Source organism: Poecilia formosa, unplaced genomic scaffold (genome assembly GCF_000485575.1).
Source record: "Poecilia formosa unplaced genomic scaffold, Poecilia_formosa-5.1.2 Scaffold13, whole genome shotgun sequence".
Lineage (NCBI taxonomy): Eukaryota > Metazoa > Chordata > Actinopteri > Cyprinodontiformes > Poeciliidae > Poecilia > Poecilia formosa.
Genome location: NW_006799952.1, coordinates 1381189 through 1396015, shown reverse-complemented (window position 1 = coordinate 1396015; position 14827 = coordinate 1381189). Strand labels below are relative to the sequence as shown.

Genomic DNA, 14827 nt, shown 5'->3' with positions numbered 1-14827 from the left:
AGAATTGCTCAAAAGCCTGTCTACGGTGGTTAGTCACTGGTTGTTGGTCAATGTCCACAGTGGTTAGTCACTGGTTGTTGGTCAATGTCCACAGTGGTTAGTCACTGGTATTGGGTCAAACATAAAACTTTTAGACAGAATTAACCAAAGCACACCAACTCAAAACCATCATTTTCCCATGCAAGAAATGGAAAACAACTTAGTTGAAGATAGAAATTATGAAAAAATTGTGTTTTGTGTGTTATTCTTTAATAAATCAGTCTATATGCAAAAAATAAATAAATAAAAAAATAAAAAAATAGTAGAATGACACAAATAATGCTCATACACTTGTTAAATGAAAAAAAAAAAACATCTCTTAGCCTCAAGAAGAACCTGTGGAGAATATTAATAGTGAAACAATCTAGCTAAGCATCAGAAGTCCTTCTCTTCTTCTACAGCTATCAAGGAGCTGTTAACATCTCACAGACTGTCAGTCTAATGTCTAACATTTAAGAGAAGCTGATAGAGATTGGCAGATGAAGCCACACTCTTTGACCTGCTTGCTGCTTTAACATTTCCCATCTGCACCAGCGCTCACATATGGTTCACATAGAAAAACCTCTTATTCATTCTCCCTGGCAGTTAAAGGCAACATGCAAACACGGAAATGAGATATACACTACTGTGCTGGGACCCGTTCTTGAGAGGTGGCATTGGCTTTAAGCTGCAGAAATAAAACCAATAGATAGTCATGAGAAACCACAAAGCACCATTTAAATAACAGCACATGGAAGCCAGCATGAACATAGCCGCGCACACATATGGAAACAGAGATAAGCCCCCAAACATTTCTCTGAAATGGGAACATTCTTAAATATTAAAGTAAATGGTGATCATTTAGGGGTGTGATTTTATCTGGACCGGATGAGCCCTCAATGTGCAAACACCGATCTTGTCAAGGGATAAAGAGAGGCAACATGGGAAACAGCCAGGTAGTGCGGTTGACTACATTAACAGTTTAAACTTTATGTATGTAACTTTTATAAATGGCATGTTTCTTTTTTTTTAATACATTTTGTTAAAACTGTCCCTATGTCATGACAACATAACATGAGACAGATACTCTGTGAAAAAAATCAAGCTCCTCCATCTCCACCCAGTGCTTCTACTTACATCTGCAGAAATACACTGTTCCTGGTCATAAACAACCAGAGCCAGGAGGTTTTAGCAAATACTTTAACAACGTATTGTTTATAAAATAGCATACTGCAGTTTCAAATGACGTTTTCAAATCTAAATGTATTTTTTAATGGGTAATATTATTGTTCTTGGAGGCCAACTTCATTAAAAAAGTGGTGAGCTGAGACCCATGAATGCAACTTAAATCAATCTAATAAAACCACTCCAAACAAGTGTGATGTAAAACTAATCTAGACCTCTGCAGTCGAAAATAAACACACCGTCTGTAGTTTAAACTACCGAAGCTGGTAAAAGTCAAGTCTCTAAGGACCAAAACAAATGTCTAGTCTGCTTTTAACAGAGAATTACAAGATTATGAGATGAAAAATCATGTACTGTTTTATCCTTGTTAGAGTAGAGCTCTAGACCCCGAGGCTTAGACAAGTTTGTAGTCTCAGTATACAACTCAAAATCGGATCTTGAGATCCAGACAACAAATTTGAACATCAAAGCACAATCCTAAGCCAAGTCTGAATTCTGTTTTGTGATATAAGGTTGACATAAGTGACGGTCTTTGACTTAAGTATAAAAATCTACAGAGAGGAATCCATATGTAAAATCTAGCCCTCCAAACATGACATATAAGCACTCTGACTCCTTAATAAAGGTCAATCATTCAAGAAATATCTTTAGCACAAAAAACAAGTGACACAGTCAAAGTTCCTTGGAGAATTAAGCACATGATCTACAAGGTAATGTGAAGGCAGTGATGATTGGTTAAGAGGAGTCGGAGTAGCAATCCAATCAGCAGGGTGTCAAGTAGCAAGGAAGGTGACCCCAAACCAACAACCAATTGCAGTCTACAATGGAGGCAACAGGAAACCAGAGTCAGATAGGAAAAGGGAAGTATGGTGGCAATAACTTGGGGTTATGACACTGGCATAGAAACAAAACAAAAATATTTTTAAAGCACACAAGTAGAGGTCGTTTCTAAAAAAGTGGAACCCTCCCACCTCGAAATGACAATGTTTGACTCAAATTCCTTCTGGAGTTAGTTATTACTCCACCCTGTCACTTCATCAAGCCCTACCTTCAGTCTCTACAACCTTGTCACCTGTTTCATCATCAGTAGGAAAGTGACTTCATTCCAGGCTGCACAACCCGTAGACTTTAAATACGCTGATTATCATCGTCAAAAATTGTTTTGCGAAACAGAGGCTGTCTTTGATGGATTCAAAGAAAAGTTGCAAAATGATTGTGTCAGCTGTCACGTCAGTATCTAAATGTTTAAGTATGCGTGTGTATGTGTGTGTCTGTGTGAGTGTCAGAATATTAACAAGTTCACCAAGTTCAACAAGACACAGACACACAAAGACAAGAAACACCTACACCACACATTTACACAGACATGCACAGATTGTTTTTTGTGTTGCCATTACTCAAGAGCACATTGCATTGATTCATATGTTGGAGACTTAACCCTTACCCTAGCCCATAATCACTACCTGCCTAACTCCGACCTTAATGCTAAAGTCGGCTTAAGTCTTTGCTCTGAAATGCCCTGATTTATTTTATGAGGACTGTCTGTCCACAAAAGGGAGGTGAGTCCCCAGAACAGAAGTGTGTGAATATACTGATCTCCGCATAATTCAGCATATACATAGATTCAGACGCGTACATGCACATACAAATTACTCAGTACTCCCTTTTTTCCCTGAAGCAGACTCTGCGAATGTTTGGCTGTGCCAGCTGTGTGAGCTTGAGGCAGGGTGTGGGGTATATACAACAGTCTGACAGACTGCATGATGTGTATACACACAGTCATAAACAGTATCTGGAGCGGAAGCACTGATCATCTAGATGTGCTTGACCCCGTGACCCCTGGGCTGAACGGTTATCTTTGCTCTGTCTGTAATATTCAGCCCCCAAGGCTGCAGGAAACACTGGCTGCTGCTCTGTACAATGTACTGACCATGAGCGAGTGTGCAGGGCTTGAGAGCACACACTCACCAAACCTTGCCTGATTTCATCTCCATTGTTTACCTTAGTGTACAAAAGTAAATATAAATTATCCAAAAGTCTGTTTGCGTGTCTGTGCATGAAAATGTATAAACATGTCAGCGGCCAAGTCTTTGAAGTTGACCACAGTGGCACAGTGGTGCAGTGAACTTTGGAGCTGAGAAGGGGAGAGACCCACAGACACACATTTAGTGTGTCAAAAACATCTGGCCTTATTTATAACTCCTCTGGAAAAAAATTACAAGAATGGAACTAAATGAGTGTTTAAAAACTGGGAAGACTCAAAAAAGTGCTGCAGAGGAACTCCTTTAGTTTCTGGAATGTCACAGAAATAACCAAAAATGGCCAAACTGGGAGGGGTTTGGGGGCACATCTGAAATGTGAAACCTGTCATGCCATGCAGTAAAGCAAATGATGCTCTCAAAAACATTCAGTCAACGTTTTCATTGGATGACAGTTTTACCTTTTAACCCAACACATCTATATCTCTTAAGCGGAAAAGTGACTCAGCAATAACAGTGGCGTCTCAGAGGTAAAATGACTAAACTCAACTTTCTCTGTATGTGTGTGAGCACCTGTGAGTGACTAAATGGAAAGATACCAATCATTTGCATGCATTGCATGTCATTCATTCCAGCTTTTTTGTTTTTTACTGCTGTAGGGCCAAGAAGTCACTGTGAACTCCTTCAGCAAACACTTAGAAGCAAGAAGAGGGAGCATTGAGGGATGAGGAACTGGCAAACATGCCTGTTTGACCCGGAAATATTCAGCAGGGTTAGAACTTTGAACTATTTGAAGCATGGACACTAGAGAAGGCCTGGCAAACATATGTGTTTGAAGACCAAACAGTGGTGAAGGCAGAGCTCCCATGGGGAATCTGACAGTAGAGCCTGATAGTTATCTGCAGCTTACTCTCCATAATGTCGACAGTTTAAATGAGAAGCCACAATAAGCTCAGTTACCAAAGAGGAGATTGTCCATTCAAGTTTAAATACCATATTGATTTCCTGGTTCCCAAAGTTCTTTCTTCAGGAGAAACAGCGACACTGGTCAGAGTTGATGATAAGTTGGATAAAGCTAACTATAGGGAACTACTTTAGGAAAAAAATGTAAGAGGCAGAAAATAAATTTAAGATCGGGGCAAAGCTTCACTCTCCAGCACGTACGCATTTGAAAACATACAGACTGACCCAGAGTGGACTGATTTAGATCAAATCTTATTTAGGTGTTAAAATTGTCCAGTCAAAGTCCAGTCAGGAATCTATTGCAGTATTGCTGTCAACACAAACTTGCCATCCAGTCTGACAGAGCTTGAGCGGCTGAGCATGCAAAGCTGATAAAGACATTCCACCAAAAACTACCAGGCTTCAACTGTAAATGAAAACCCCTCTTTTCAGATTTAATTTGTGAAGAGAAGAAAACTGTGCAGTCCTTTTTCTTCCACTTTAAAATAATACAGTGCATTGTGTAGCTTGGTCATATGAAATTCTAATAAAGTACATAGAAGTCTGTGGTTGTAACTTCAAACAGTATGAATAAATTGGCAAGGCAAAGTTATTAGAGAGGAATGAAAATTAAGCAGCAAGCAGCTCACCTTACCCATATAAAAGCTGTCATGCTTCTTGATTCAGTTCAGGGCAATGTCTTCTTATCTGATTCTGTTTATGGTATCTGGTTTCTGTCCCTCATACCACCAACAGTTCTTGTACGGACTATTGGTGGTATGACACCTAGCCTTGTATTTGTAGGAATTGCAGTTGTTACTTTTTGAAATTAAGCCTCACAGAGGTTAAATATCCAAAGCTGTAAAACTTAGGCCTCCCCCTTTTAACCTTCATAAAATGACTCGTCTGTCAGCACTTGAAATGAGTGTGGTCATCTGTCTATGACAGCCTGCCGAGCCACAGGTGACCGACATCAGTAGTCCAAGACAGAAGCTTTGAAGTCAAAGCCACACAGTGAACTCCTTTCCACGCAGTTCTCAGGGCTCTCCTTTAAATAGAGAATGACGTCAGACCCTGCTCAGGTCTACCGGCTCGAGCCCAAAATAAATGCATCCACAACAATACCACATCTGGAGAAAAGTGTTGAAGTGAAAAAGGGAAGAGGAGGAATGTTGGTGAAAGTGGGTCAAAAAGCTGTTTAGCTCTCAAACTCGGGCCTAAACATCTGGAGCTGCTTCAAACGGATTTTATTTGAGGCTGTCAAATACTTGCTAATCATTCCTCAGATGCTTCTGAACTGTAATTCGAAACTTGTTTAATCTCTAATTTGCAGCATAAATTTAGACAAGGCTGGAGCAGGAAGCAAAATCTTATTTCCTGGGATTTTCTCAGCAACGGCTCTGAAGAGGTTCGTGCAGAAGTTTTCTCAGGAAGCCTGTTCTTGTTGTTAGTGTCACAAGCAATTGGAACCTTCCTTCAGCAGAAGGAGCATAAACGCAAGGCAAGAAATTGAGACAATTTTCTGCCTGTTGGAGAAAGTGTCGTATAAACACACAATGAGTGATCCAGCAGTTATTTGTCAGCAGACACATGAGCGAACCGCCTCCAGTCTGACTCCGCAGATTGAACTCGCAGCCGTGGGTGCGTAAAAAAAAATATAATTGAATGCACACACATTCGTATATGTGTGTGCATTCAAGGAAGTCAGGTTGCTGAAAGAAATAGAAAAGGCTGGAGAAGGATACCGATGAAATTATTTTTCTACAAAAGCAGATTCAGTGTCATAACACCAATTCCCAAAATCCCATTTACTACTCTAATGCTAAGAGTGAAGGGTTTGCTGGTAAAACAAAACCAACATGACTGGGTCAGAAGAGGGAGAGGAACATAAAGTAACAGATGACTCATCGTTACATCCTAAATATAAAAGATCTTGAGGCTGGAGCCAGCTAAGATAATTAAAGAGCAATAACAGACGGAAAACTGTGAGTTACTGAGCTGAGAAAAATTAGGTCAAGCAGTTCAGCTCAAGGACTGTAGATCCAGTAAAATGCCATCTGTGCTGTCAGTTTTTATACAGAAAAAGGAGATCCACTAAGGGAAGCTCTTCACTGCAACTACAAAAGGAAAAAAATAACAACCTAAGAAATTAATGTCACTGCGCATTTTTCTAGACGCTCAAAAAACTGCCTGTACATAGACTGCATTTAGAAGAAAATAACACAAATATGATGGAATGATGCAACCCTGGGCATATATTTCCATACAAAAATACTGATGATTCTTTTGTTTTCACATAGAGAGTTAAGGATTCCTGAAATACAAGCTGTGTTTTAAACGATCTGTAAACAGTATACAGTCATTTTGTCTGTTTGGTCAGTCTAGATCTTTCTTTTCCCTCCTAATTTCAACCTAATGTGGTCCTACATTGCTCAAAAACCAACCATTTCCTGATCAGGAAATGGTTGGTTTACAGGTCCAAAATGGAGATAGGAAGGGTCAAATGGTAGCATGAAGCTGCAAAATCAGGATACAAAAATCTACAGGGCTAAAATGCCCCAACACCCCCGTCAAGTTTAGTAACCATTCACACTTTGAATGGTTACTAAGTGTGACCACTTAGTAACCATATGAACGAAACATCTCATATTCCGGCTTTATTAAGGAGTATCACAGAATGGATAGATGAGTTTGTGAGACCTTAATTTCCCAATTAGTGTGACTGTTTTAACAACGAGTCATGAGCATGGAACGCTTGACCCGTCAGAAATAAGAATATCCTTTGGATAATAATGGCTAAAGCAAGAAATGAAGTCCAGCTGTCACTTATCCACTTAAAATTAGAATTAGCTCTGTCCTATGAGCTATATTTCAAAATTGAAAGGAGATATTTATGTTACCAATATAATAAATAAACATGAGCACAAATATTTACACTAAAATTCAGTTGACAAACACACCAAATTTATATCTCTTCAATTACGCATTTAAATTTAGCAGGAAATTATAAGGACTCTGAAATTGAGGTTTGGCTTACTAATGGGTTGATTGAGGAAAAAAAAAAAAAAAAAACATTGGAGGTTCTCAAAGTTTTAATCACTGGGAGCCAATCTCTGCAGCCTGTTATTTAAAATCTAAATCCGATAATTTATGATGCACCTCAGGTATAACCAAGTAAGAATGTAATCGTTCCTTCCCTTTTGCTTCCTCTGGTTGATTGGTGATGTGCTTTTTCATAGCGTCATATACCATCTCTATGCTAATGTTTAGGAGGCAGCAGTTTAAACTGGTCTTTTTCTAATTAAAAAGACGGCTAGAGTAGGATGGAGAGAGTGAATTCCCACAGGCCACATCATGTGACTTTAGGATTCTCGTCATGGTGATGCCACCTTTCCTTGCTATGCTTTATGGCACTTGTCAGTAAAATTTGAGGAAGAGCTCCGTGCTACAGCAGTTTTGTCACAGAAATTTATTGGATAATTTGATAGCAAGACCGAGAGTGAGCTAACACTGTGATGTATATTTAACCAAAAAAAGAAGACGACTACAAATCTGTCCTGAGAAAACACAACATTTTAGTTTCTGACAACATCAAAGGATAATGAACAAATTATAATTATAGGATTGATGTGAGAACTTTGAGTCTTTTCCTATATGTCAGCACGGCATTGTTGTTATTTAGAGCTTCACAATATACTGTCCTGCAAAGAACTCCTTGGATGTAGGGTTTGGAAGGTTTTATGTTTCATGTGCTGTGCATTCAAACTCTGCTTGCCAAAAATATGTTATGACAATTGGATGGACTTTTACTGGATTAAATCTTAGTGACTGAGATGCTAAAGCTTAGAGAGAGCAGCATCATGATGCTGGTAGAGAAAACCGGCAGTGAGGAAAAATGTTGATTAATCACCGCCGCAACACAATATTCAACAATTCTACAGCAATATTTTCCTACTATTATTTAACTCTGCTATGATTATAATGAGGTTGTATGAATAAGAGCTCAAGATACTGAGACATCATTCACTCATCCATCCATTGTCTATATCCTCTTGCGGGAAGTGGTGCCTTTCTCCAGTGGTCTGGGGGAGGTTGCATTCTGCACAGGCCACCAGTCTATCAAAGACGCACAGCTTGCACCGACACACTCTCGCCTAAATTTGAACCAAAGATCGTCTTGCTACAAGGCAACAGTGCTAACACCATTCAGTCCTCATACGAGACTTTAATCTCTTCATAATGTTGTAGCGTGGAAAATCAGTTTCACAGCTACACACAAACTGGGGAGGATGGCCCGAGGGACTCTGGGCTACAGCATTGGTGTTCTCTCTAGCTTAGAGGCATTGAGTTTGAAATGGTAACAAGTTTCAAACTCTAGTCTAGCAGAACAAACAAGAATGAAATGAATAAAATAAACGCAAGAATAACTGAGTTTTAGACATCTGCATTGATCAAATAATAAAATACTATCAATTAAGTTCTAGCTTCAGTAAATGAACTGAAAAAGAGTGTGAGTGCTCCAATCCTAGAGAGAAATTAAGAGGTTTAACATAACAGCTGCGTCTCATATACAAACTGCTCAGTGCAATCCATTTTTTCTATGTACTCTGTTTTCAGATCTGGATTTCTACTCATGTGGGTGGAAATGATCTATAAAGCAATTTCGCCACGGTTCAAACCAATCTGTTTGCTAGCGAAGCCATTTTTCTTCATTCAGTGAACATCATGCTTCTGCAGCAAAAACGTTTGTACTTTGTTTCTTTCAATTTACACTGCAGACAAATAAGGTTTGCATCTTATTACAGTGCTTCACAAAAATTCACATTGAACTATTTCATCCTAAACCATGAACTGCAATGTGTTTCTTTGGGATTCCTTATACATGACCGACCGTGGATAGTTATGAAGTAAAAGAAAACCTTAATTTGGAAAAAAATTTCTGAAAGTTGCTGGTGTGTATGTGTTTAAATCCCTAGGCCACAGTGTTTTAGAGCTACTTTTTATTACCATTACAGCAACAAGTCTTTTGATTTTTTGCTGTTGACTTTGTACATCTAGAGACTAAAATGTTGGCCAATTCCTCTTTGCTAAACAGCTCAAGCTCAGTCAGATTAATTGATGCGTATCCTTTAAAAGTTATTTTCATGACTTAATGCAATTTAGATTAGATTAGAATTATGCTTTCAAAGTTACTAACTCTGACTGTTGGTATGTATGCTAAATGTTTTAGTCTCAAAACTTTTTCAATCAATTCTGGCCAGATTCCCTATCCCTGCAGTATTCCAAATCATGATGCGGCCATCACCATGGTGTTTCATGTGATGGTGTGTTCAGAGTCATTTTCGGCACAGTCCTTTCGTTCACTCATTGGCCTGGTAGAAAATCTACCGGACACAATCCAAATTAAGGGGACAAAGCCCAAACTCTACTGGAAGCAACAATTTATTTTTTTGAGCAAAAATGGCCAGGCTAGTATTTTGCATGTAGGCCAGAAAGCCCAATTTCAGAGCACCTTCTTCCGTGACAGGGAGTGATTAAGGGCCTACAGTTAAATTAACTTGTAGTGTCACAGGCATGAGGTGGTAATAGGGTCAGAGGTCACACTACCATGACAAACAAATGAACCACCCAGCGAGAAAGTCAACAAGAGATACTTTCCTACCAAGCCCTGGCAACAGCGACGGCTGGCAAACATGTGCGTGACAAACATGCCATCTTAACCAATGACAGAGTCTCTATCATCACCATATGGGGCTGCCACACAGGCATACCAGAGAGAGTGGGAGAGCCACAGCGGGAGGTGAGAAACAGCAGGCAAAGCAGGAAGGGTAGCACCAGACACTGTAAAAGATAACTAGGCTAATACTGATAAGACATTTTCAGAACTGTGTACATGGGTTATGGTCTTTCAGCTGCTCTGTTAGATCTGCACTGTAAGCTCTACATACTGCCTAAGTTTGTGTAAATGTTATGAGGACTCCCTGATGTGAAAATCATGGGAGAGATGCTGCTGTTAGCTAGTCTGCAATCAGGCAAAGTTTTACTGTAGGTTCTATTGTTTCTCTTCAGGGCTTTAAGACTGGTGTGCAGCACTCATGATGGCCCCTCTCTGCCATTATACCCCCCATAAATCCCATTTTATGAACTTTAACTGTCTTGAGAAAACACACAAAGCTAAACTCGGGGTCCTTATATAAAAGTGCTTCCTTTTCCTTCTGTGACTCGATCACAAGAAATCCGATGATTCAACTCCTTTGCCTCTAGATCCACTTTGTACCGCAGCAATGTTTTTGAGCATTCCTGTTGATTTTCCACACTTTCATTTCATAATTTTATTTGCCTCAGCTTTCTGTCCGTCCTCCATCTCTAACTCTGTTTGTATTTTTCTTTCTCCTCCTCTTCCCCTCACTAGTTCTGGAAAGTACATTCGCTCAGTTCAACAGAGTGACACAAGGACCGTCTCCTTCATGGCAGACTTGTGTTTTTTCAATTAAGCTTGGCTCCTGTACATTTGGGAAACCATAATTCTCAGGGTCCGGCAGAAAGCAGTGGAAAGTCACTTAGGTTTTTCTTTCTGGGAGAGGTATTGGAAAGATCCATTTCCTTGAAGCATGTTAAAGTAGGGAGGATGGAGAATAAAATTATAGGAAAACCATCAACAAGATTACAGGAGGTGTTGATAGAAATGGAAGGTCTCGCTGAGGCTATCGGGGTGCAACAACCCGTGGGGTGAATAGGATCAGGAAGGTGGTGAGGGAGAGAATGCATATGGATGGATTTCCCAGGGAATGTGGATGAAAGTAAGTGAGTCACAGGCCAGATCTGGATTGCCCAATGGGGAGGAGGTCAGATCCACTGAATTCACTTCAAAGCCTGTTGTCACTGGATTGCAGATGCCTCTTGTCAATTATATTTACAGAGATGAACCCCAGTAGGCTGTCTGATCCGTCTGTCCTAAGCAGCTTTCAGGAAGTAGTGCAAATAAACAAACAATAACCTCCCATATGCAGCTTAACAGCTCACGCAAAATTACAGTGTGGCTGAGTTTGATATTGGCACTTTTATCAATCATCAATTAGATTGTATTTAACAAAGGTAACTTATGCAATATTAATGCTGGCCTGAAGGTGGAGCCACTCATTATATAGAAAACAGATTTTTGAACACAAGACCTAAACAATCATGCCTTTAAAGCAGTCTTTGTTGAAATGTTACAGCCACACACTTTATGGAAGCACTTTACCGGGGCATCAGATTTTAACCAACATTATACACATAGCTTGATTAAACAAATGAAAGGCAGGCAACTTTCAAGATAGGAATATAAATAATTAAATCACCTTAAAGCAGTTTTTAGACTCTGGGCCTTACATTGTAACGGTGTGGGAAGTTACACTGCCTTAGGTAAAAACATCTAATACTACCGCCTTTGCAGTTTCATCTAAAGTGAAACCGGACAGCCACAGATTTTTTGGGACTAAGATTTTGCAGCAGTGTCTCAATAAAAACAGTAGCTAATCTCATGCCATGCTATGCAGACACTACTTCCACACTGCTGAAGATCCACTAACTTCATAGGGCTTGAGGTGTCATCCTGACATATTTCCTTTTAATTTTCTACCACTGGAGAACTATCTGATGCTCTGTATCCAGCATAAGAACTACCATGTGGAGCTGTTTAGAAGTGGGAAAAAAAATGGTGATTGTCTGGCAAAAGTAGTGCACTGAGTCCTGATAAAATAGAAAACTATTAATACCACATCCTTTACACACACACATTACTCAAATGTGGGATGCATCAAAGATCTAGATCTATATAATGGCTTATTTATCTATACGCCAGCATACACACAACAGTGCCAGAATTTGAAATGATGCTCTAATTCTTTGATTTTAAATCCAAGAGACAAAATCTAATAAATCAGTTCATACTGATCGGCATTTAGAACATGAAATAGATCTGCTTTTTGTTTAACAGCTTTCTGTTTAGCAGTAAAACCAGCATGACTGAAAGATCTATTCTAGATTATATAAATAATGCAATATCATCAGCTGGCCTACTTTGTGCCAAAGGTCAGTTAGTCTGTGTCCACTAAATCTTGCCCTGGTCATATTCCCTCAGGTCAGCTGTGAACTCGCTGACCTAATTCAGCATCACAATCAATTTCAAAATCTTCTTAATGAAACATCCCATGTTGTCACCTCTGACCAGGACAATCTAAGAGAGATTCGCCACTTACTGTTATCTCTCTCACTGCTACCAAAAAAAAATATATACATCTATATTTAGATAATTAAATGAAGTCTCCTTGTGTAAAAGAATAAGAATTCATTAGGAGAATAAATATGTAGCACATATTGCTGGTTGAGTTTGTTTTTATTCTGGAGCCTGATTTACATCACTAATCCAATTTATAGGAAATTAAAAATCCTAGACTAGACAACAAGTTAATCATATGCAGACATTTGCTAAAAAGGATAAAGTATGTTACTGGGGAATTACTTACTCAACCTTTAATTAGTACCAAAGTTCTCAGCATATTATCTCATCTTGACATCCCCTTTCAAGAATGTGACAGTTTCCTTCGTTCAAAGATGCAGTCAGTTCATATAGAGAGTAAATACACACAGAAGTCACTCCCAAAGTGGGAGTGACTTCTGATGTACAGCCCCCAATATACCACCACCCCTCCAGTGCCCCCCACTACAACAATCAGACTGGGCAGACAGCAACACAGTTCATAGCTATAGAGAATTGCAGGAGTAACAACTAAGGGTTTTTCTTACCTCAAGGGTTTTTCTGTAAAGCCAACACAAGCAAAAGACTCATGATTGTAGCGGTCTGTCTCAGTCTCGGCCTCTTTGTGTCATTTAGCTGCGGCAGACGGGAGCTGGGACGCATAAACGCTGCAGAGTGGAGACGCTTTCGGCACACTTCACAGACAGGGAGGGCTGTGGAGCAGCGCAGACCCCAGGCCCGTCCGCTCACACTCTGCCGTCTGAGGATGAAAAGAGAAGACTTCATTACCAACACAAGACACGCCTCCACCCCTCTGGTCTCCCTCCTCCTGAGCTACCCCTCCCCCCCGTCCCACCCCGTCTCTCCTCCTTGACTACCACCCGGTTTCCCTTCCACACTCCCAGGCAGTAGCACGCTCCAGGGCCTGCCCCAGCCAAAAAGAGGGGTAGCAGACGGCCAAAAAAAAGAAAAGAAAAACTCCCATCCCAAAGCGTACCAGTGCAAATACAGGAAAGGCAGACAAGGACAAGAAGAATCAGGACAGTGGAGTAACAGAGAGGAAGCATTTATCACTACATCAATCTTATCAAATCTTAATGTTTTACATCAATTGACCTGTCCCATATTTAGTTTTTATAGTTAAGATGAAATTGGTAGAATCACATTTAAGATGGAAAAAGTGGCTGCAGATGAGAATATAAAGCACAAATAAAGAAGGAAAACAGAATGGAGAGAACTGACTAACTTTTTTTGTGGAATAATTTGACATGACACAGGCTAGACAGAAACAGAGACTCGGATCCACTCAGACCGAGACATAAGATCAGTTATGACATTTCAAGACATAAAGTTAATGGGGGAAACATGACAAATACAACCTGAGGTTGTTGTAAATGCTAATTAAGACTTTCTGTGAGAGAAATCACATCAAAAGAATGTTGCTCATGAGTGTATTTGTGTCTGTTTTAGGTTCACGGGGTGGGGATTATGTCTGTCTCTATGTACTTGTGCATCTATAAACCTAATTTTACTTTAGCTCTTTGCAAGCTGCTTCCATGGACAACACCCAGAATAAAGTTTCAAAATCTTTGTCCATTCTGCCCCTCCTTCACATGGCAAATGAAGTCTCTCCACATTAGATGGAGAAAATAGACTTAAAAACATTAGCCTTTTACTGTCTGTAATTATGATGGGCTGGGTAGAGTCAGCTCAGACTAGTCTTGTGTTTTAACTGTGGATAGGAAGAAGCGATGCATTAGTTAAATGATGTTCCAACATTGCCTTTTCACAGATTCTCAATAATATTTATTCTCATGCGCTGTCATACAGATTCTCTGTCTGTACTGATGAAGATTCTCTTACTTCCATATAATGAATGCTGGCTTTATTCCAAATGACTGCAGCCCTACCTACTTTCTGACTGATTAAGAATAAAATAATTTATCCACTCGGATGTAAATAAAAAAAATAGTTTTAAATGATGATTTAAGCTATTCAAAGCCATCTGGTCTCATTCGAAATGGCTATTTCCCCTCTAATAACCTGTCCCACTGCCCACGTAGATAACAACGGCAATCAAGTATTAGATCAGATTTAATTCCAGAGTTTGTATGGCCACCCTAACGCTTCAGTTTTTTAGAGCTTTTGTCGTTCAGAAGTGGACTCTTGGATTCATTCCATCACTCCAAAGTCTGGCACAGGACAGCCATAGGAGATCAAAAATTATCAAAAGCTTTTTGCTGCATCAAAGTATCTGGGTGTAGCCAAGCCTCAATTCTGAGAATTTGTCATAAACCATCAAGGTGAAAAACCTTCACAAGCAAGCGCCCGGTTGCATTATATTTTATGTGTGTCATAACAGACCAGACTCATAATATTCACATGGTCAATTGGTGACATAATCTTAGTTTGCAGGCATGGCTGAATGGTGAATTTCAATCCCTCGTTGTTTGCATATGGTTGA

General features: G+C 39.7%; 1 protein-coding gene across 1 annotated transcript in view; it reads right to left on the bottom strand.

The window, feature by feature from the left end:
- znf469 (zinc finger protein 469) overlaps window positions 1-13824 on the bottom strand; it is a 53699-nt gene extending 39875 nt beyond the window's left edge. Inside the window, exon 1 of the mRNA XM_007545517.2 lies at window positions 12912-13824. The gene's annotated coding sequence lies outside the window, so the exon portion shown is untranslated. The remainder of the gene's footprint in view (window positions 1-12911) is intronic.
- Between the last annotated feature and the right edge of the window lie 1003 nt (window positions 13825-14827).